This window comes from Bombina bombina, chromosome 2 (assembly GCF_027579735.1).
Source record: "Bombina bombina isolate aBomBom1 chromosome 2, aBomBom1.pri, whole genome shotgun sequence".
In the NCBI taxonomy this organism is placed as follows: domain Eukaryota; kingdom Metazoa; phylum Chordata; class Amphibia; order Anura; family Bombinatoridae; genus Bombina; species Bombina bombina.
This window is the reverse complement of record NC_069500.1, coordinates 451,314,580-451,338,583: the sequence shown is the minus strand read 5'-3', so window position 1 is coordinate 451,338,583 and position 24,004 is coordinate 451,314,580.

The following is a 24,004-nucleotide window of genomic DNA, read 5'->3' as shown; positions in this document are numbered from 1 at the left end:
TCCGGACCGACGACTGAACGACGAATGACTGTTCCTTTAAGGGACGTCATCCAAGATGGCGTCCCTCGAATTCCGATTGGCTGATAGGATTCTATCAGCCAATCGGAATTAAGGTAGGAATTTTCTGATTGGCTGATGGAATCAGCCAATCAGAATCAAGTTCAATCCGATTGGCTGATCCAATCAGCCAATCAGATTGAGCTCGCATTCTATTGGCTGTTCCGATCAGCCAATAGAATGCGAGCTCAATCTGATTGGCTGATTGGATCGGCCAATCGGATTGAACTAGATTCTGATTGGCTGATTCCATCAGCCAATCAGAAAATTCCTACCTTAATTCCGATTGGCTGATAGAATCCTATCAGCCAATCGGAATTCGAGGGACGCCATCTTGGATGACGTCCCTTAAAGGAACAGTCATTCGTCGTTCAGTCGTCGGTCCGGATGGATGTTCCGCGCTGGATGTCTTCAGGATCCTGCCGCTTCGCTCCGGATGGAAGAAGATCGAAGATGCCGCTTGGAGAAGATGTTTGCCGGTCCGGATGTCCTCTTCTTGCCGGATAGGAGGAAGACTTTGGAGCCTCTTCTGGACCGGATTATGGATCGCCAACCCCCGCTTGGGTTGGATGAAGATCTTGGAGCCAGGACGGATCGGTGATACCTGGATGGTGAAGACAAGGTAGGAAGATCTTCAGGGGCTTAGTGTTAGGTTTATTTAAGGGGGGTTTGGGTTAGATTAGGGGTATGTGGGTGGTGGGTTGTAATGTTGGGGGGGGGGTATTGTATGTTTTTTTTTACAGGCAAAAGAGCTGAAATTCTTGGGGCATGCCCCGCAAAGGGCCCTGTTCAGGGCTGGTAAGGTAAAAGAGCTTGTAACTTTTTTAATTTAGAATAGGGTAGGGAATTTTTTATTTTGGGGGGCTTTGTTATTTTATTAGGGGGCTTAGAGTAGGTGTAATTAGTTTAAAATTGTTGTAATATTTTTCTTATGTTTGTAAATATTTTTTTATTTTCTGTAACTTAGTTCTTTTTTATTTTTTGTACTTTAGCTAGTTTATTTAATTGTAGTTATTTGTAGGAATTGTGTTTAATTAATTTATTGATAGTGTAGTGTTAGGTTAATTGTAGGTAATTGTAGGTAGTTTATTTAATTATTTTATTGATAGGGTAGTGTTATGTTTAATTATATCTTAGGTTAGGATTTATTTTACAGGTAAATTTGTTATTATTTTAACTAGGTAACTATTAAATAGTTCTTAACTATTTAATAGTTATTGTACCTGGTTAAAATAATTACAAAGTTGCCTGTAAAATAAATATTAATCCTAAAATAGCTATAATATAATTATAATTTATATTGTAGCTATATTAGGATTTATTTTACAGGTAAGTATTTAGCTTTAAATAGGAATAAGTTATTTAATAAGAGTTAATTTATTTCGTTAGATGTAAATTATATTTAACTTAGGGGGGTGTTAGTGTTAGGGTTAGACTTAGCTTTAGGGGTTAATCCATTTATTAGAATAGCGGTGAGCTCCGGTCGGCAGATTAGGGGTTAATAATTGAAGTTAGGTGTCGGCGATGTTAGGGAGGGCAGATTAGGGGTTAATACTATTTATGATAGGGTTAGTGAGGCGGATTAGGGGTTAATACATTTATTATAGTAGCGCTCAGGTCCGCTCGGCAGATTAGGGGTTAATAAGTGTAGGCAGGTGTCGGCGACGTTGAGGGGGGCAGATTAGGGGTTAATAAATATAAAATAGGGGTCGGCGATGTTAGGGCAGCAGATTAGGGGTACATAGGGATAACGTAGGTGGCGGCGATTTGCGGTCGGAAGATTAGGGGTTAATTATTTTAAGTAGCTGGGGGCGACGTTGTGGGGGGCAGGTTAGGGGTTAATAAATGTAATACAGGGGTCGGCGGGGTTAGGGGCAGCAGATTAGGGGTACATAAGTATAACGTAGGTGGCGGTCGGCAGATTAGGGGTTAAAAATTTTAATCGAGTGGCGGCGGTGTGGGGGGACCTCGGTTTAGGGGTACATAGGTAGTTTATGGGTGTTAGTGTACTTTAGGGTACAGTAGTTAAGAGCTTTATAAACCGGCGTTAGCCAGAAAGCTCTTAACTCCTGCTATTTTCAGGCGGCTGGAATCTTGTCGTTAGAGCTCTAACGCTCACTTCAGAAACGACTCAAAATACCGGCGTTAGAAAGATCCCATTGAAAATATAGGCTACGCAAATGGCGTAGGGGGATCTGCGGTATGGAAAAGTCGCGGCTGAAAAGTGAGCGTTAGACCCTTTAATCACTGACTCCAAATACCAGCGTGCGGCCAAAACCAGCGTTAGGGGCCTCTAACGCTGGTTTTGACGGCTACCGCCGAACTCCAAATCTAGGCCTAAGTGTTTACTGATATTTAAAAGTAGTGCTACATTCCCTGTCTTTTTTTAATAGTTTAAAATTAATTTATTTAATTTGATAGGTGAGTTTTAATTTAATTTAAGATAGGTAAATTGTAATTTTAATATAAAGTTGGGGAGTGTTAGGTTTAGGGGTTAATTGGTTTTTTATAGCGCTGGAGTGGGCGGACGGCAGATTAGGGGTTAATTATATTTAAATAGTGTTTGCAATGCAGGGGGGGCGGCAGTTTAGGGGTTAATAGGTTTATTATAGTGGCAACGATGTCGGGGAGCGGCGGAATAGGGGTTAATACATTTTAATAGTGGTGGCGATGTCCAGAGCGGCAGATTAGGGGTTAATAGTTAATAGGTTTAGTGGTTAATAGATAGTTTATGGGTGTTAGTGTACTTTTTAACACTTTAGTTATGAGTTTTATGGTACAGCTTTGTAACGTAAAACTCATAACTACTGACTTTAGATGGCGGTACGGATCATGTGGTTATAGAGTGTACCGCTCACTTTTTGGCCTCCCAGACACAAACTTTTAATAGGAGCCATATTTAGCACAGTTGGAATATTCATTGTGAAATATGTTGTGCTAGAGCAATGTCGGCCATGCTATCAATTCGGATATCACAACCATGCTAACTTTTTCTCCCTATAGACTTTAAAAGAGAGCTCAGAAGAGAAAATCCTAACACCGATTGCTCACGCGCTAATCCACCAGGAGTTATGAATATTCCACATTCCTAGTTCTTTGCATACAAAAAAATATTATTTTTGCTTTAAATACATATTTTTATATATTTTTTTGTGTGTGTGTATGTATGAATGCATATTTGTTTTGCAAGCATACACATATTTATAGACATATTTACATATATAAACACATAGATGCATGTATACACATATACACATATATATAGAAATGTAAACATACACACATACACATATTTAGTTTTATATATATATATATATATACAGGGAGTGCAGAATTATTAGGCAAGTTGTATTTTTGAGGATTAATTTTATTATTGAACAACAACCATGTTCTCAATGAACCCAAAAAACTCATTAATATCAAAGCTGAATAGTTTTGGAAGTAGTTTTTAGTTTGTTTTTAGTTATAGCTATTTTAGGGGGATATCTGTGTGTGCAGGTGACTATTACTGTGCATAATTATTAGGCAACTTAACAAAAACAAATATATACCCATTTCAATTATTTATTTTTACCAGTGAAACCAATATAACATCTCAACATTCACAAATATACATTTCTGACATTCAAAAACAAAACAAAAACAAATCAGTGACCAATATAGCCACCTTTCTTTGCAAGGACACTCAAAAGCCTGCCATCCATGGATTCTGTCAGTGTTTTGATCTGTTCACCATCAACATTGCGTGCAGCAGCAACCACAGCCTCCCAGACACTGTTCAGAGAGGTGTACTGTTTTCCCTCCTTGTAAATCTCACATTTGATGATGGACCACAGGTTCTCAATGGGGTTCAGATCAGGTGAACAAGGAGGCCATGTCATTAGATTTTCTTCTTTTATACCCTTTCTTGACAGCCACGCTGTGGAGTACTTGGACGCGTGTGATGGAGCATTGTCCTGCATGAAAATCATGTTTTTCTTGAAGGATGCAGACTTCTTCCTGTACCACTGCTTGAAGAAGGTGTCTTTCAGAAACTGGCAGTAGGACTGGGAGTTGAGCTTGACTCCATCCTCAACCCGAAAAGGCCCCACAAGCTCATCTTTCATGATACCAGCCCAAACCAGTACTCCACCTCCACCTTGCTGGCGTCTAAGTTGGACTGGAGCTCTCTGCCCTTTACCAATCCAGCCACGGGCCCATCCATCTGGCCCATCAAGACTCACTCTCATTTCATCAGTCCATAAAACCTTAGAAAAATCAGTCTTGAGATATTTCTTGGCCCAGTCTTGATGTTTCAGCTTGTGTGTCTTGTTCAGTGGTGGTCGTCTTTCAGCCTTTCTTACCTTGGCCATGTCTCTGAGTATTGCACACCTTGTGCTTTTGGGCACTCCAGTGATGTTGCAGCTCTGAAATATGGCCAAACTGGTGGCAAGTGGCATCTTGGCAGCTGCACACTTGACTTTTCTCAGTTCATGGGCAGGTATTTTGCGCCTTGGTTTTTCCACACGCTTCTTGCGACCCTGTTGACTATTTTGAATGAAACGCTTGATTGTTCGATGATCACGCTTCAGAAGCTTTGCAATTTTAAGAGTGCTGCATCCCTCTGCAAGATATCTCACTATTTTTGACTTTTCTGAGCCTGTCAAGTCCTTCTTTTTACCCATTTTGCCAAAGGAAATTAAGTTGCCTAATAATTATGCACACCTGATATAGGGTGTTGATGTCATTAGACCACACCCCTTCTCATTACAGAGATGCACATCACCTAATATGCTTAATTGGTAGTAGGCTTTCGAGCCTATACAGCTTGGAGTAAGACAACATGCATAAAGAGGATGATGTGGTCAAAATACTCATTTGCCTAATAATTCTGCACTCCCTGTGTATATATATATATATATATCACCAAATCAAAAAGGCACTCTCCGTTTATCAAGCCGTTTAATAGTAAACGTTTTTGGGGTCTCCCCCGTCCTCAGACAACTGAGACCAAGTGGTCTGAGGACGGGGGAGACCCCGAAAACGTTTACTATTAAACGGCTTGATAAACGGAGAGTGCCTTCTTTGATTTGGTGATATTTGAGTGTTTGGAAGCGCACCCCGGCAGCTGAATGAGAAAAGTGTGCTGGTTCCCTGCTTGTGCTTATATATATATATATATATATATATAAATATATATATATATATATATATATATATATATATAAGCACAAGCTCCATACGAAGCTTGATAAATGGGCCTCTATATCTTAATGATTTTTACGACACCCCCTGCCCCGCCTGCACTCAGACCTCTGTTACACTTTATGTTCTTTTTAGCCATCCTGTGTTTTAAGATATAATCTGTAAATTCCATCAATTGCTCAATGCAATACTATTGTTATTTTGATATATATATATATATATATATATATATATATATATATATATATATATATATATATATATATGTGTGTGTGTGTGTGGGTGTGTGTGTGTGTGATAGAAGACAGCACTCACTGGTCTTAAAGAATAGCAAAAACTGCTTTTATTTACGTGACGTTTCGGGGACAGCTCCCCTTCATCAGACGTAAATAAAAGCAGTTTTTGCTATTCTTTAAGACCAGTGAGTGCTGTCTTCTATCACCTATACCTTAACCTACATTCATCACCCTGGCACTAGGATACCTGTTAGTGAGAGTGCCCCAGTCTCTTTGAATATATATATATATATCTATATATATATACTGTATATGCAAAAGGCAGGCACTATCACATTCAGGTCAGCAACCAGGGTGTCCAGCTTGTATGTAGAATTAGCAAAAAATTCCAACAATGGTCAAAGAATGGGAAGCGGCACTTACTGGATTTGTAAAACGGGTTAAGACTTTTAATTTTCAAAATAAAACTCCTGTGACGTTTTGTTAAATATAGCGTTTGCTTGACACATAATACACTGTCTGAGGAGTTACAGGAGTGTTATTTTGAAAATTAAAGGTCTTAACCCATTTTACAAATCCAGTAAGTGCCGCTTCCCATTCTTTGACCATTGTTGGAATTTTTTGCTTATATATATATATATATATATATATATATATATATATATATATATATATATATATATATATATATATATATACACACACATATATGTATATTTATTAATATTTAACTTTCAACTTTTAATAGAAACCCTATTTAGCACAGTTGAAATATTTGATTTGAAATATGTTGAGCTAGAGGAATATTGGCCGTGCTAACCCTTCTCTGGTTAATGCGGTTTACCATGGACTAGTAATATTAAATTGCGCTTTTATTAACTCACCACTTGAAATCTGGCCCATATATGACTATGGGTTTTTAACATCCAAATCCATTTTGGATTGTGATAACCTGAAAAAAAGTGCTTCCCATAAGTTATTGGATGCAGATATCAGAAAGATTATGATCGAGGCCTGATTTTGCACCTTGACCTAATGCCTTGATGTTGTCATCTTAATTTTAAACTAGCAATCTAAAAATAAATCTAACATTTATGTTACAATATGTACACAATACCAATTTTATAAAGAACAAAAATATTTTTTTTCAGCCAGAGATAAAATAAAATAGACACAAATAACTAAAATGTTAAATAATATACCATTAGCCTTTATGTATAAGAATCAGCCTTTTTTCAGATTCAGACTTTTTATAATGGTACATTACTAAATTAATACATAAAATGCACTCTATGTGTCTAAACTTTATCCTTCTTCTGTAATGTGATTTATAGCCAACTATTTGCTTTTTTACTTAATGAATTTGTGTTATTTGCTTAAAAGCTCAGAGGAAAATGTTAACATAGTAATATTGGTGTAGACATAAATGGAAAAGCTAAACTTGATTCATAAATATCCTTTGAACCAGCAGCAACTAATCATCTATTGTGTCCTTTAGACTTCACTATAAATGTCTCAAAAAGATGACTTATTTAGAGTTGAGAGTTTAAATTGATCATTGCAGAAGCTTTCAAAAATACACTCTTGCAAAATTGCTTAGCTAATGTCTCTTAAAAAAACCCTTGTTATAGTTTAATATTAAGCAACATTCTTCTTACTTTTAAAATTTCCATCTTTTGACCATAGGACATATATGTAGCATGTTAAGCTTCAAGCTAAGTATTTTATGTCTAAAATATAACTACAAATATAACTACATTTAATGATGCAAATTATTATATTTATTACATACTGTCTCTCCTGGCATTGTACACAGTTAAGACATCTGTAGGAACATGTCAAATGTAACTTATATAAAAATATATATATATATATATATATATATATACACACAGTGTGTATATATATATATATATATATATATATATATATATATATATATATATATATATATATATATATATATATATAGATATATATATATATATATATATATAGATATATATGTATATATATAAAGAATAGTAAATAGCAGCGCTTAGAGGATAGTGTAAATTCTTTCAGAAATAGTTATTAATAAGATCTGTAATGCTGCCTATATAACCAGACAGGGTATTCTTAGTGGCCCCCGCCACTAAAGATACAAAGTCTATTTTTATAAAATATGGATTAAGAGATTGGTGTATAGGCGCAAAACAGTACTTATAACTGAAATTTAGTCAGTTAGCATACATGATATTAATCAATAAAACCAATTTAAAACTCTAAAATATGTATATGTAAGAATATATATTTCAATGACGTCCAGTAATTAAAGTCCAAAAAGTAGTCTAAAAAGTTCCCACAGACAAACTTCAGGTAAGTTGGTGTGCCCACCAAAACCAATAGTGATAGATAAACTTCCTACTTACAAAAAACGACCTCAATCAAAATGAGGTAAGTGCTGCACAGTTTGTTGAGTAGTTGGTTCTCTAGTCATTGGCTCCTTCCATATATATGTATATCCGCTTTTGTCAAAGCCCCAGGGAGAAAGATTTCCTTTTTGTTTATTCCCTCAGATCAGTTGCAATCCCTTCTAAAGAAAAAAAATTCTGCAGGCAGAATTTGCAGCTTCAGGTTCCCTAAGGATCCAGAAACAGGTGTGTCAGTAATGTGTCTCCTAAACTGTCAAAGTAAACTGATTCAAGACCTGTCTTGACTGTGATTCGAGACAGGTCTTAAATCAGTTTACTTTGACAGTTTAGGAGAGCACGTCTCTCCCCCTCTGAAGACGGTCCAGATCTCCTGTGGCGCGAATCCTGTGCCTATGTAAGTCTTTAACTTACTATCTTCACTGCCCAAGTATAGGTGTTGCTTAGTGTGCTCCTGGGTGTTGTATTACTTTATGCTGGACTGTTATACTGTTGCTGAACTCTGCTTGCCTGAACACTCTGCCTGCTTAACCCATGAACTGCTGGATTGCTCTACTGTTGCTGAACTCTGCTTGTCTGACCACTCTGCCTGCTTAAACCCTGAACTGCTGGATTGCTCTACTGTTGCTGAACTCTGCTTGTCTGACCACTCTGCCTGCTTAACCCCTGAACTGCTTGATTTATATACTGTTGCTGAATTCTGCCTGTCTGAACACTCTGCCTGCTTAAACCCTGAACTGCTGGATTGCTCTACTGTTGCTAAACTCTGCTTGTCTGACCACTCTGACTGCTTAACCCCTGAACCGCTGGATTTATATACTGTTGCTGAATTCTGCCTGTCTGGTCCTTCTAATGGTTTACCCCTGAACTATTATACTGCTGGATTTCCTTTTGTTGCTGACTCCTGCCTGTTCCTGGTCCTTCTATTGGTTTACCCCTTAACTGATATACTGCTGGATTGTCTTCCTGTTGATCTACATTGCCTACTGTGAGTACTGCTTACCTCATTTTATAAACTCTCTCTGCTCTGGGATATTTCCTATCATTCCACTTGAGGCTGGGATAAGAATACTATAAGCCAAGTTTGGTCTAATAGAGGAATACCCCAAGAGCAGAAGTGTATACAGTTTCAGTACAAAACTCCATTATTATTACAATATGCCACCTTTCACTATTCCAAATTTCTTGCTATTAAATTTAACATTTTAATTATGCATAGTTACAACCAAAACACTAAGCTCACTCAAGTAAATTGCATCTTAAACATCTGTATTAAATAGATTTATTCTGTAACACATTTAAGCAATCTATTTCCTCTCTCTTGTGTAGTTAGCTTACATAATTGCTTTCTAATTCTGTGAGAAACATAGAATCTTGGCACACATGGGATCTTTCACCTGAGTTTTTGACCTTTGATCATCATTATCATGACAGTTTTATCAGGGCAAACCTCAGAGTTGAAGGTTCTTATCTAGCTAGAATTACTGTAACAATTTTGGGCTAGATTATGAGTGTACGCTGGTATTACAACTTAGGCGCAATGAGCATGCAATCTCGCGTTTGCATTGCCTGGAAGCCATGTGCTCATGAGAGCATGCTTCCATAGGCTCCAATGAGAGCCTCGTTCTCATGCCATGACACACCTAGTGCAGCACAGGAGGTAATTTACACAGCTTTGGGCAGCAAATTAAAAATATATATGTATATATGTATGTATATGAATATTAAAAATTGAAAATGGACATAAGGATCATAGCGTACCAAAACACTTTAAGAAATTCCACTAACAAAATCCCCAACTCCTTAGGGGAACTATTTTGGAACACGTACAAATTCCAAAAAGAGGAGAAGATAGATTTAAATTATTAAGGCAAAGAGAATCCTTCTGGATTCACTATATGGGCACTTTGGCACCCAAAGGTCTAAATGAAGAAATTGACCTTGCGGCCTTTCTATGAAGAAGCCCCTCTCTCAGTGAACCCCATAATTAGAATTATAGTCACATGACATTATATCACTTAATGTAGTAGTTCATGGAGACTGTTAGATAGACCCACATTTCTAGAGAACACAAAGAATAAAGAAAAGCGTAACTACAAAAGCATAGGGTTAATATCTAATCACTAGAAATTCTTTCCAAAGTTCCGTTATCTGACCATTTTACAAAGGACATATAGGATAATAACCAGAGTCACCTAATCATCTTGGCCATGGTTGTTATTATTATTATTATTATTATTATTAATTTTGAGAAACCAGTCCTAACATATATACACATATTTTATAACAGGGCTAGTTGCCTTAGGATTCTGACAACTGATAAAGATATAGGTATACCCACATTGAATCTTCCCGTTTTTAACCGTTATAGAAAATACAGAAGTTCTATTTGAAGTTAGGCCAAGACCATAAATAGTTTATGGTAATCATAAAACACTAACCGGCCCTTTTTTTTATTCTTATTTCTTAATAGTTCTAAATAGTCACGGAACAATCCTATTTAAAAGAAGAGAAATACAGTACATAACGGTTTAGTAATTTCTCTAATACGCAAGAAATACATCGCAGACATCATAGGGCATACCTCATACTAGGTTTCTAAACTGACAGAGGCAGTATGTCCGCAGTAAATGAATAAGATACATTAACTTTAATATTGTTGTGAACGAAGAAAATGATTCTTAGGATAAACTCATGTCTTTTTACGTGTCACAACTAAGAATTTACCCTGACTATTTCAATTCACAACATGAATGAAGTATCATGTCTCTTCAAATGACAGCAGAGTGGTTACTATGGTTACTATACACCTTGTCCCTTGCATACTAAACAAACAAAAAAAAAAAATTTCTTCTTTCGACAATTTGTCGCCTTAATTACCAACATCCAATTCATTCACTTACTTTCTACAATAAGCTCTAAAAATAGACTTTCCAATAACGCAGAGTGAACACACATGAAACAGTAACTTTCCCTGTTTCTATGGTTACAATAGTAACAGCTCTTACTATTGGCGGCTGAGGACCACTACGCATTGACATAACATGTGGTGTAGTGAAACCACTCCCCCTAATTTGCTTTAAAAAAGACACCGAACGGACTGCACTTTCACACACCTCTGACGAAGAAGTACCAAACGGACACACTTCGAAGCGCGTAAGGGATATTTTCTAAACAGTGGCAGTGCAGTTTCACACCCACAGCGGTCCGGTTCTTTCAGCTCACCTTATACTAACTTAAGACCCACAAGCACGTTGACAGGTGATATCAACCACCCATAAGAAACAACAGCTCCACAGCATGTTTCTGGGCTCACAGCGAATGTTTTAGCTTTTAAAAGTACCTTTTCAAACGGTTTTTAATAATTTGGCTTTGCAAGTGCACTGCAATCCAACAATTCTGAACCTTACCAATTCCTGAGTGACTTTGTAACTCTAACGAGTATTGTAACCCCCATTACTTGGACTAAGGTTTTATTATCAAGCATATAACCTTTCATCCCTTCCTTTTTATACGAGGATTACCACACAGTTCTGTCAAATCAGATTGGCCTGGTTCAATCCTCACCGTTTTATTATTTATATATATGAATGCTTACCTCATCACGGATTGAGGGCTTTTGATGCAAGTGTATAGCGTTAAAAGTATCTGGAATAAATCAACTTTTTATACAGTATTACGCTATGTGTTGTTTGTTCTTTTTCCCTATATAAACATCCAATCGGAGGAATAACATACTCCTGAGAGACCACAAGAAGGATCCATATTTCAAAGAGAATTGCCTTTGGAAGTTTCCATTCAACAAGTAGCACGCACAAGAACAGAGTAAAGAACAAACCTACCATTCTGTAAAGATTTGTTACAGATGAAGTATCACCACCGATCCAGTATTGCCTTGGCTAATAATTGAGAGCATTCATTACCTCATACTATTGAGGGTAATTCCGGTAAGGAGACACCCGTCTCTTTGTATTAGTCATATACAATTATTTCATACTAATACTGTGAATAGAAAAGCTGCAGAAGTATTAAGAACTAAGATCTGAGAATCAATTCATATTAAGACTGATTACACATTAAGACTGATTTTGCCTTGATTTCATTTCCTATATTGCATTCTTTCACACTGTGTTTGTTGCGCTGAATATTTTTATGTGATTCATTCTCTTTATGCAAAAATTTTTATAAGTGTTAAGGGTACACTTTTATCATTTGGTTCACGCTGCACATCCACGCAATGTTCACTTGATTGATAGATCCTTCACAGTGTACCTTTTATCTAGTTTCAGATTAGCCCTCACTGAAACATCAGGATTTTTTACAATATACAATATACCATAATTTGTCAACCACTTTTATTGGTTATAATTTAGCGCTGGTAACATCTCTTGCTTAAATGTATATGAATATTAGCATATATATTTATGTGTTTATATGTATATATAACTGCTTAAAATGGTCATTTTGTTTTTTTAATAAAACAACTGACCTCTGGTTAATTGCGCTAAACAAGCTACAGGGAGCATTAACCAGTCACTTGTAATGGCTGGTTATTTTACTTGCCAAATTTGCCCCTTTATGGGCACACATTAAAATAGTGCTCCACTTTTAATCTAGTTAGAACAGGTCTTTACAAACAGCTCTCTAGGAATAGTATATGTCTCATGGAGCAGGTTGTTTTCCAGAGTAAAAGAGAGGCCTGAGACCTCTTAGCATGGTTAGATAACAGGGTTAGTAGAAAGCGTTAACTCCACCCTTAAGTCCATGTTAAGGAAGGTTGTTAGCAGGGTTGGTAAGGATTGGGATATATTTCTTCACTATTTGCAGTATGTGAGATTCCTCAATTGTAAATAGGCTTCTCCCTATTTGAACTTTTGTTTGGCAGGCATCCTGTGGGTATGTTAGACATTTTAAAATAAACTTTGGAAGAACAAGGGCTTCCTGGAAACAATGTGCTACAGCACATAGAGCAGATACAGGAACACATAGGTCATATTGTTCCCCTTGTACGCCAGCATATGGAGAAAGCTCAGGCTACTCAAAAATGTAACTATGATCATAGTGCTACACATAGAAAGTTTGACGCAGGTGATTGAGTAATGGTTTTACTCTCAACAGCCGAGAGTAAACATTTGGCTTGTTGGTAGGGTCCATATGAATTTATAGAACAATTAAGCCCTGTGAATTACAAAGTTAGACAACCTGCATGCTGCAGGAAAGAGAAAATCTTCTATTTAAATCTTCTGAAATAATAGAGAGACAGAGAGGCTTGTATAGTTGTAATGAAAAACACAAGAATTGACTCCATGCACTGATAACCTTCAGTAGCAATTTCCCTAGAGCTCACACCTGAATAAGCAGAGGAAGCTGAAGAAAAGGTAGAAAGGAATAGGGATGTATTTTCACCTATGTCAGATAGGACAAATTAAATCATCTATGACATAATCACCTTGGATAACCCTGAAGGTAAAATCATATAGAATATCTGATGCCAGAAGGGAAGTTGTAAAAGGTAGAAGTTAAAAAAATTCTTGAGCTTGGAGTGATTTAAGAATCTCAAAATAACTGGTCCAGCCCAATTGTGTTAGTTCCCAAACCTGATGGTTCTGCAAAAATTTCAGAAAATTAAATGAGACATCAAATTTTGATGCCTACCCTATGCCCCCAGTAGATGAGTTTGTAAAAAGACTAGCCAAATTTATCTCTACTTTGGACCTCACTGAAGGTAATTGGCAGATACTATTATCTGAGTGCTCTAGAGAGAAAACAGTCTTTGCTACTCCATATGGCTTGTTTCACTACAAGGTGATGAATTTGGCCTGCATGGAGCTCCAGCAACATTTCAACAGTTAATTGATAAGTTACTCAGACCTCAGGCACAATTTGAGGCTGCATATTTGGCGACATCATTATTCACATTCCAGATTGGGATTCTCATCTACAAAAAGTAGAAGCTGTAAGAGAAACCTTTAGAAAAGCGGGGTTATCAGCCAATCCATTGAAGTGTACCATTGGCTTGACTGAGGCTAAATATGTACTGTAGGTTGTATTGTTGATAGGGAAATTGTGAAGACACAAGTAGACAAGATAAGAACAATACAGAGATGGCCTAGGCCACTCGGGAAGAAACAGGTTAGAGCTTTTCTTGGAAATGTAGGTTATTATGGATGATTTATTCCTCACTTTGCAAAAGGGCAGCTCCACTCACTGATCTTACTTACAAAAAGCCCTGTGATAGAACAGCAAGGCTGAGGAATCTTTTACTGGTCTTCACATCACACTTTGTCAATAACCTGTTCTATGGCTCCAGATTTGAACAAATAATTATTTTTGCAAACAGAAGCCTCTGAGGTTGATTTGGGGGCAGTACTCTCACAATGTATCTAAGTAGGACACTTTTACCCAGTGAGCAGCGCTATTCCACAATAGAAAAGGAATGTTTAGCAATCAAGTTGGCTACAGAAACTCTTATGTACTATTTACCATGCCCCATTGAGGTATATACAAAACAAGGTGGTTCTTGTCTCTTCAGCCTTTTAGTTATGTAATGAAACACTGGGTTGATCTTTTACATGGTAATGCTGACACACTATCTAGGGTGCACATGCTTACAGCTACAGCCACTTCACCCCACAGTGTTCCGCTGGGGAGGGGGATATGTGATAGGGTGAAAGAAGGTGTTTACATTAACAGGTGGTTAGAGAGTGTCATTTTTAACTGCTACTAAAGAGTTAAACCTATTGGGTGAGTTTCACTACTGCTTCATATTAAGTTAGCTCAGGCCTTTATAAGCAGCTAACTAGGAATAGTATGAGTCTCAGGGAGCAGGCTTTTTTCCAGAGTGAAAGAGAGGATGGAGACCAGTTAGCATAGCTGACTGCCTGTAAAGAGACACACTGGTGAGACAAACTTTGTTTGGATTTGTTTTGTATTTTACTTATGCAATTTCTGTGAAGTGCTAAACTGGGTTCAGGTTAGCTGGCCAGTTTATCATTAGTAAGGAAAAATCTATGTATAGTTAGGCTCCTGACAGGAGTGTGCTTTTTATTTGTACGCTTTGTTTTGCTGGCTGTTTTGAAAGTGCTGTATTTAAAGAGACAGTGCACCTGTTATGTTAAAAAACTTTTTTCGGGAGGGGGGGCATGGTTAAGCTGAAATAACAGGAGCTGTGAGCAGTCAATAGATAATCCATCAGTTATCTTTGGAATTCTCTGACATCTAAATATAAAAGTGTCTTAGCTAAATATATGAGCAGAAGCTGAGTAAGAATATATATGTTTTGTGGAATTTCAACTCTTGTGGTCTAGTCCGTACTGTTGATTCTTAGGTGATGGCCTACTATATAGATATCAACAACCCCTGGTTCACTGGGTAGTACAGATGGAATGTGTCTGTTAAAGTGCAAACTATGAAGGAGATATACTATGTAAAACAAGTATTTTTGGAGAACTTTGAACAGGAATTTTGTGCAAAAATTGACAAGATGATGACCTTTTATAGTCAGGGGTTGGGCTAACAGAAAGTTCCCCGCTAAGAACAGATCTTTGCGGAGTTATTCCAAACATTCAAGATGATTTGTGGCCTGAAGTCTTAAAAATCATAAAATCATCCTAAATTACCAGTAAGGGAGTTACCTTTTGTACCAAATCTGGACCCAGAGATGCAAAATATTTGTTTATCAAAGCCACCTCGAGCCGGACTGCCCACTGTGGATCTAAATTAAGGTAGAGAATCCCTCTCCTTGAGACATATGCTGGTGATGATATAGAACCATCTGACACTAAGAGATCTAGATAAGTAAACGTTTCCTCACCCAAATGCACATGGGCCCAAGGTATCATGCTGAGCTGGACAGATGGGTTTGGGGGTGCTGACAGCTCCTTGGTGCGCCGATACATCTCCTTGCAATTGGATGTGGTCTGTCAGTGGCCCTTATTCTGGCTACATTGCCTATCATATCTCTCACTGAATAATATAAATACTCTTCAGGTGATGTCCATCAGCTTACTTGCATGAACTCTGATCTCTGCCAAAAGATTGGCATTGGGTAACATTTCTTAGCGACTTTTCTCCTATACAAGGGGGCTTTATTGCTGAGACACTGCAATTTATTTTGTCTTTTTAATGACGAGTATAAAGTCTGATGATCAGTTCTACTATGTCCCTTAAAGGTCCCATAACTCCTGTTATTCAGTTCCTAACTGAGTTTCTAAAAGTTCAGAGCTATGTTTCTTGTTCCATGCCTATGCTTTGCTTTTGTCCACCTGTTGATATAGATATTATATGACTCTAGGATGTTATTGACATGATTTCTTGTACAAGGAATATAGATTACAAAATTAGTGCTTATTGAGATGGTACCCCTATTATTTTACTCTTTTATTACACCCATTATAACACAGATGTTAGTATATGGGGTTTTCCAAGTAAGTAGTACTGACTATTAATGACAGATATAAATTAGAATACAACTGCAGCCTACAGATATAAATAAATTGTTTTCCAAGAATCATCTGTAGTACAATAACTGTGGGTCCTGAGAATTGTATAACTGACAGACCTATCTCCCTATTCCATATTAATGCCTGAGGTCTTTATATTAACATAAGGATTTAGTACAATGTCTAAAATTTTCAGCTGAATAATTTTTTTATAAATGCTCTTTATTGGGACTGTATCCCCTGCTATATTAGCCTGTATTAGCTACCATAATAGATGGCTAATGGGTATATATTGAAATTGCAGATCTATAATTGTAGTCTTTACTTCATCCATTGTAGTGAAGGTGATAGTATAAGGGTTGCTAAGTAAGCAGTAATGACCACTATTAGATGCAATTTGAAATACCTCTGCAGCCCATAGATATAAATTATATTTATCTGCCCAGATTTTAATTATAGCACAATAATTATGGGTAATTAGAATTATATATCTCAGAGACCTATCATCCAGTTTAATATAGATTCCTGGGGCTTGCATATTGTTGCAGGGAACTGATAATATATATATATGTAATTACCAATAGAATGATAATCTAGAGCAGTTCTTTAATGGTGTTACATCCACTGCTATATTAATCGGTAACTGCTATCACAATTTACTTATTTTACTTATTTCAGTACAGCAATTTCTTATACCCAGCACATTTTGAATGGTAGTTCAATTGCTATTGCCCTTATATGTACTTATCTTGAAACAGCGGTTCATTAATTATTGGTTGTTCATTCCTAAAACCTCAAATTCGGCTAGATTACGAGTCAGTCCCAACGCTGCTTTTTAACACCAGCTGGTATTAGGAGTCTTGCAGGTACAGGTGTACTGCTCACTTTTTTGGCCAGACTCGGAAATACCGCAAATCCACTTATGTCAATTGCGTATCCTATTTTTTCAATGGGACTTGCATAGCGCCAGTATTACGAGTCTGACAAAAAGTGAGTGGTAGACCCTCTCCTGTCAAGCCTCGTACCGCATTTTTAAGTCAGTAGTTAAGAGTTTTACACTACAACGCCGTAGCATAAAACTCTTAACTAAAGTGCTAAAAGTACACTAAACACCCATAAACTACCTATTAACCCCAAAACCGAGGCCCCCCCACATCGCAAACACTTTAAAAAAAAATTAACCCCTAATCTGCCGAACCGGACATTGCCTCCACTATAAAGAATATATTAAACCCTAAACCGCCGCACTCCCACCTCGCAAACACTAGTTAAATTTTATTAACCTCTAATCTGCCATCCCTAACATCGCCAACACCTACCTACATTTATAAACCCCTAATCTGCCGCCCCCAACATCGCCGCCACTATATTAAAGTTATTAACCCCTAAATCTAAGCCTAACCCTAACTCTAACCCCCCTAACTTAAATATAATTTAAATAAATATAAATAAAATAACTATCATTAACTAAATTATTCCTTTTTAAAACTAAATACTTACCTATAAAATAAACCCTAAGCTAGCTACAATATAACTAATAGTTACATTGTATCTAGCTTAGGCTTTATTATTATTTTACAGGCAAGTTTGTATTTTTATTTTAACTAGGTAGAATAGTTATTAAATAGTTATTAACTATTTAATAACTACCTAGCTAAAATAAAGACAAAATTACCTGTAAAATAAAACCTAACCTAAGTTACAATTACACCTAACACTACCACTATAATTAAATTAATTCCCTAAATTAAATAAAATTATTTAAAGTACAAAAAAAAACAAAAACACTAAATTACAGAAAATAATAAAACAATTACAAGATTTTTAAACTAATTACACCTAATCTAATCCCCCTAACAAAATAAAAAAGCCCCCCCCCCCAAAAAAAAAGCCCTACCCTACACTAAATTGCAAATAGCCCTTAAAAGGGCCTTTTGCGGGGCATTGCCCCAAAGTAATCAGCTCTTTTACCTGTAAAAAAATTACAAATCCCCTCCCAACATTAAAACCCACCACCCACACAACCAACCCTACTCTAAAACCCACCCAATACCCCCTTAAAAAATCTAACACTAGCCCCCTGAAGATTACCCTACCGGGAACGGGAGACATCTTCATCCAACCGGGCAGAAGTGGTACTCCAGACGGGCAGAAGTATTCATCCAAGCCGGGCAGAAGGGGTTTTCCAGACGGGCAGAAGTCTTCATCCAAATGGCATCTTCTATCTTCATCCATCCGGCGTGGAGGGGGTCCATCTTCAAGACATCCGACGTGGAGCATCTACTTCATCTGGAGTCTTCTTACTAAATGACGGTACCTTTAAGTGACGTCATCCAAGATGGCGTCCCTTCAATTCCGATTGGCTGATAGAATTATATCAGCTAATCGGAATTAAAGGGACACTGTACCCAAAAATTTTCTTTCGTGATTCAGATTGAGCATGAAATTTTAAGCAACTGTCTAATTGACTCATATTATCAAATTTTCTTCATTCTCTTGGTATCTTTATTTGAAATGCAAGAATGTAAGTTTAGATGCCGGCCCATTTTTGGTGAACAACCTGGGTTGTCCTTGCTGATTGGTGGATACATTCATCCACCAATAGAAAAGTGCTGTCCAGAATACTGAAACCAAAAAAAAGCTTAGATGCCTTCTTTTTCAAATAATGATAGCAAGAGAACGAAGACATTTTTTTAATAGGAGTAAATTAGAAAGTTGCTTAAAATTGCATTCTCTTTCTTAATTACAAAAGAAAAATTTTGGGTACAGTGTCCCTTTAAGGTAGAAAAAAATCCTATTGGCTGATGCAATCAGCCAATAGGATTGAGCTCGCATTCTATTGGCTGATTGGAACAGCCAATAGAATGCCAGATCAATCCTATTGGCTGATTGCATCAGCCAATAGGATTTTTTCTACTTTAATTCCGATTGGCTGATAGAATTCTATCAACCAATCGGGATTGAAGGGACGCCATCTTGGATGACATCACTTAAAGGTACCGTCATTTAGTAAGAAGACTCCGGATGAAGAGGATGCTCTGCGTTGGATGTCTTGAAGATGGACCCGCTCCACGCCGGATGGATGAAGATAGAAGATGCCATCTGGATGAAGACTTCTGCCCGTCTGGAGGACCACTTCTGCCCGGCTTGGATGAAGACTTCTGCCCGTCTGGAGGAGCACTTCTGCCCGGTTGGATGAAGATGTCTCCCGGTGCCAGTAGGGTGATCTTCAGGGGGTTAGTGTTAGTTTTTTTTAAGTGGGTATTGGGTGGGTTTTAGAGTAGGGTTGGTTGTGTGGGTGGTGGATTTTAATGTTGGGGGGATCTGTAATTTTTTTTACAGGTAAAAGAGCTGATTACTTTGGGGCAATGCCCCGCAAAAAGGGCTATTTGTAATTTAGTGTAGGGTAGGACTTTTTTATTTTGGGGGGGCTTTTTTATCTTGTTAGGGGATTCATTTGTTTATTATTTTCTGTAATTTAGTGGTGGGGGGTTGTACTTTAGATAATTTAATTTAATTTGGGGAATTAATTTAATTATAGTGGTAGTGTTAGGTGTAATTGTAACTTAGGTTAGGTTTTATTTTACAGGTACTTTTGTCTTTATTCTAGCTAGGTAGTTATTAAATAGTTAATAACTATCTAATAACTATTATACCTAGTTAAAATAAATATAAACATGCCTGTAAAATTAAAATAAACCCTAAGCTAGATACAATGCAACTATAAGTTATATTGTAGCTAGCTTAGGGTTTATTTTATAGGTAAGTATTTAGTTTTAAATAGGAATAATTTAGTTAATGATAGTAATTTTATTTAGATTTATTTAAATTATATTTAAGTTAGGGGTTGTTAGGGTTAGGGTTAGACTTAGGTTTAGGGGTTAATAACTTTAATATATTGGCGGCGACATATATTAGGGGTTAATAAATGTAGGTAGGTTGCAGCGACATTGGGGGCGGCAGATTAGGGGTTAATAAATATAATGTAGGTGTTGGCGTTGTTGGGGGCAGCAGATTAGGGGTTCATAAGTATAATGTTGGTGGCGACGGTGTCCGCAGCGTCAGATTTGGGGTTAATAAGTGTAAGATTAGGGGTGTTTAGACTCGGGGTTCATGTTAGGGTGTTAGGTGTAGACATAAATGTATTTTCCCCATAGAAATTAATGGGGCTGTGTTAGGAGCTAAACGCTGCTTTTTTGCAGGTGTTATACTTTTTCTCAGCCGGCTATCCCCCATTGATTCCTATGGGGAAATCGTGCATGAGCACGTTCAGCCAGCTCACCACTAACGTAAGCAGCGCTGGTATTGAGTTGAGATGTGGAGCAAAATTTTGCTCTACGATCACTTTTTTGCGGTTAACGCTGGGTTTGTAAAAACCCGTAATACCAGCGCTGTCTGTAAGTGAGCAGTGAGCATAAACTGCTCGTTAGCACCGCACAGCTTCTAACGCCAAACTCGTAATCTATCCGATTGTTTCCTAACTCCTTCATAGTATAGATGACAGTATATCTCAAACCTCACTTATCGAATCCCTTATGTACTAATATCATATTATGATGTTCTATCTTTAGAAAGTGCCAAAAAGACTAATTCTATAGAATAAGATCCTGTTTAACTTTAGTTATATTTTTTCTGAGGTTCAATAATGATCATCGAGATAACTATCCTCCATTTACTACACTATTTTAAGGCCCAAGAGTGGCCAATAACTTTACTAGACTTCTCTACATACCATAAACAAGCATGGTAGGGTCCAAGAGTGGCCCTTGTGTTTAGAGGGAGTATCTTAATTCGATAAAAGTGGTTTTAACCTTGTAGGTCACAATACTTCATACCTTACTGATATATTTTCTTCTGGCAGTTTTTTTTGACTGTATAACTTATACTATTTATTAGACACTATTGTTTAAGTGTACCGACTATCTATAAATGTATTGTCATTATTGAAACCTCAATTAAACATAAATAAAAACACTTTAATTTATATGATACAATTGAGCCAGCAAACTGTAGTAACCCTTTTCCAGGATTCGGTTGTAAATTAATACAAAAGCAATTCATATACTTGCATCTTAATAAAGGGCATATATACAGTATCTCACAAAATGAGTACACCCCTCACATTTTTGTAAATATTTATTATATATTTTCATGTGACAACACTGCAGAAATGATACTTTGCTACAATGTAAAGTAGTTAGTGTACAGCCTGTATAACATTGTAAATTTGCTGTCCCCTTTACAATAACTGAACATACAGCCATTAATGTATAAATGGTTGGCAACAAAAGTGAATACACCCCTAAGTGGAAATGTCCAAATTGGGCCCAAAATGTCAATATTTTGTGTGGCCACCATTATTTTCCAGCACTGCCTTAACCCTATTGGGCATGGAGTTCACCAGAGATTTACAGTTTGCCACTGGAGTCCTCTTCCACTCCTCCATGATAACATCATGGAGCTGGTGGATATTAGAGATCTTGCGCTCCCCCACCTTCCGTTTGAGGATACCCCAAAGATGCTCAATAGGGTTTAGGTTGACATACTTGGCCAGTCTATCACCTTTACCCTCAGCTTCTTTAGCAAGGCAGTGGTCATCTTGGAGATGTGTTTGGGGTCGTTATCATGTTGGAATACTGCCCTACGGCCCAGTATCTGAAGGGAGGGGATCATGTTCTGCTTCAGTATGTCACAGCACATGTTGGCATTCATGGTTCCCTCAATAAACTGTAGCTCCCCAGTGCAGGCAGCACTCATGCGGGCCCAGACCATGACACTCCCACCACCTCTGAGGAAGCGTAATGTGAAACGCGACCGCATCAGGGGTTCTGTGTGTGTGTGCTTGTAAATTTTAATGAGCTCTCTGCTCGACTTAACTTGTGTTTCAATCTATGTTTGTTTGTCCCGAAATGGATTATGGGAAATAGATAATAGCTAAAGGGTTCATTTAATATCCTTGCATTGTTGCTCAGCAATAGTCATTATATGAGACTACAGTCTCCATTTCTAATTGATACATTTGCAACCTGAGTCTGCATTCCATATATAATCACCCTGTTAGCTTGTTATAACTCAATTACTCCAAACTTTATAACCTTAACTAAATATTGAACAAACATGCTAAACTTTATCAATTGTTCGGCAGAGAAGTGTTTTTGAATATTTCTTGGCAGCATCTTTCCAGAGTATATAAAGCTGTCTTTTAAACAGTATAAAAGTTATATTTTATATACACTATGATCCTTGTGCTAACAGTATTTTCTTTCCATACCTATTTCCTAGTAGTTTTTTTTGGATATACTCCCACCACCATGCTTGACTGTAGGCAAGACACCAAATAACTTTATCCTGGTCTCATCAGACCACAGGAGTCGGACATGGTTCCAGTAATCCATGTCCTTAGTCTGCTTGTCTTCAGCAAACTGTTTGCAGGCTTTCTTGTGCATCATCTTTAGAAGAGGCTTCCTTCTGGGATGACAGTCATGCAGACCAATTTAATGCAGTGTGCAGCATATGGTCTGAGCACTGACAGGCTGACCCCCACCCCTTTAACCTCTGCAGAAATGCTGGCAGCACTCATATGTCTATTTCCCAAAGACACACCTCTGGATATGATGCTGAGCATATGCACTCAATTTCTTTGGTCGAGAATGACGAGGCCTGTTCTAAGTGGAACCTGTCCTGTGAAACCGCTGTATGGTCTTGCCCACCGTGCTGCAGCTCAGTTTCAGGGTCTTGGCAATTTTCTTAAAGCCTAGGCCATCTTTATGAAGCAATTCTTTTTTTCAGATCCTCAGAGAGTTCTTCGCCATGAGGTGCCATGTTGATCTTTCAGTGACCAGTATAAGAGAGTGTGAGAGCGATAACACCAAATTTAACACACCTGTTAAATTTGTAACACTAATGAGTCACATGACACGGGGAGGGAAAATGGCTAATTGGGCCCAATTTGGACATTTCTAATTAGGGGTGTACTCACTTTGTTGCCAACGGTTTAGACATTAATGGCTGTGTGTTGAGTTATTTTGAGGGGACTGCAAATTGACACTGTTATACAGGTTGTACACTAACTACTTTGCATTGCAGAAAAGTGTCATTTCTCCAGTGTTGTCACATGAAAAGATATATTAAAATATTTGCAAAAAGGTGAGTGGTGTACTCACTTTTGTAAGATATTGTATTTTTAAAAAAAGTATATATGTCTATATGTGAGTATATATGTATATACTGTATGTGTGTACATTTGTATATATGTCTGTGAATACATATATACACATATAAATACATAATTACATATGTACACACATATAAACTTATATATATATATATATATATATATATTTATATATATCTATATCTATATCTATCTATCTATCTATCTATCTATCTATCTATATATATATACATATACGTATTTAGACATATGTATGTATATCTATGTTAAAACCCTTTTGCATGCCTTACACCTCATATCTTTGAGCCCTTATAACTTTTAAATGCAATCTTTTTAAATATTTTTATCAGACAGTATCAATATGAGTGTAACTGTACTGTTAAATGTATTTTTGTTAATTTTTTGCCACTTTTGTGTCTTGCTTAACAGCTAACCAGAGCTCTGAAGTAATGCTAACCCAACTCATAATATCTGCGCTATTTCTGTCTTGCACAAAATACC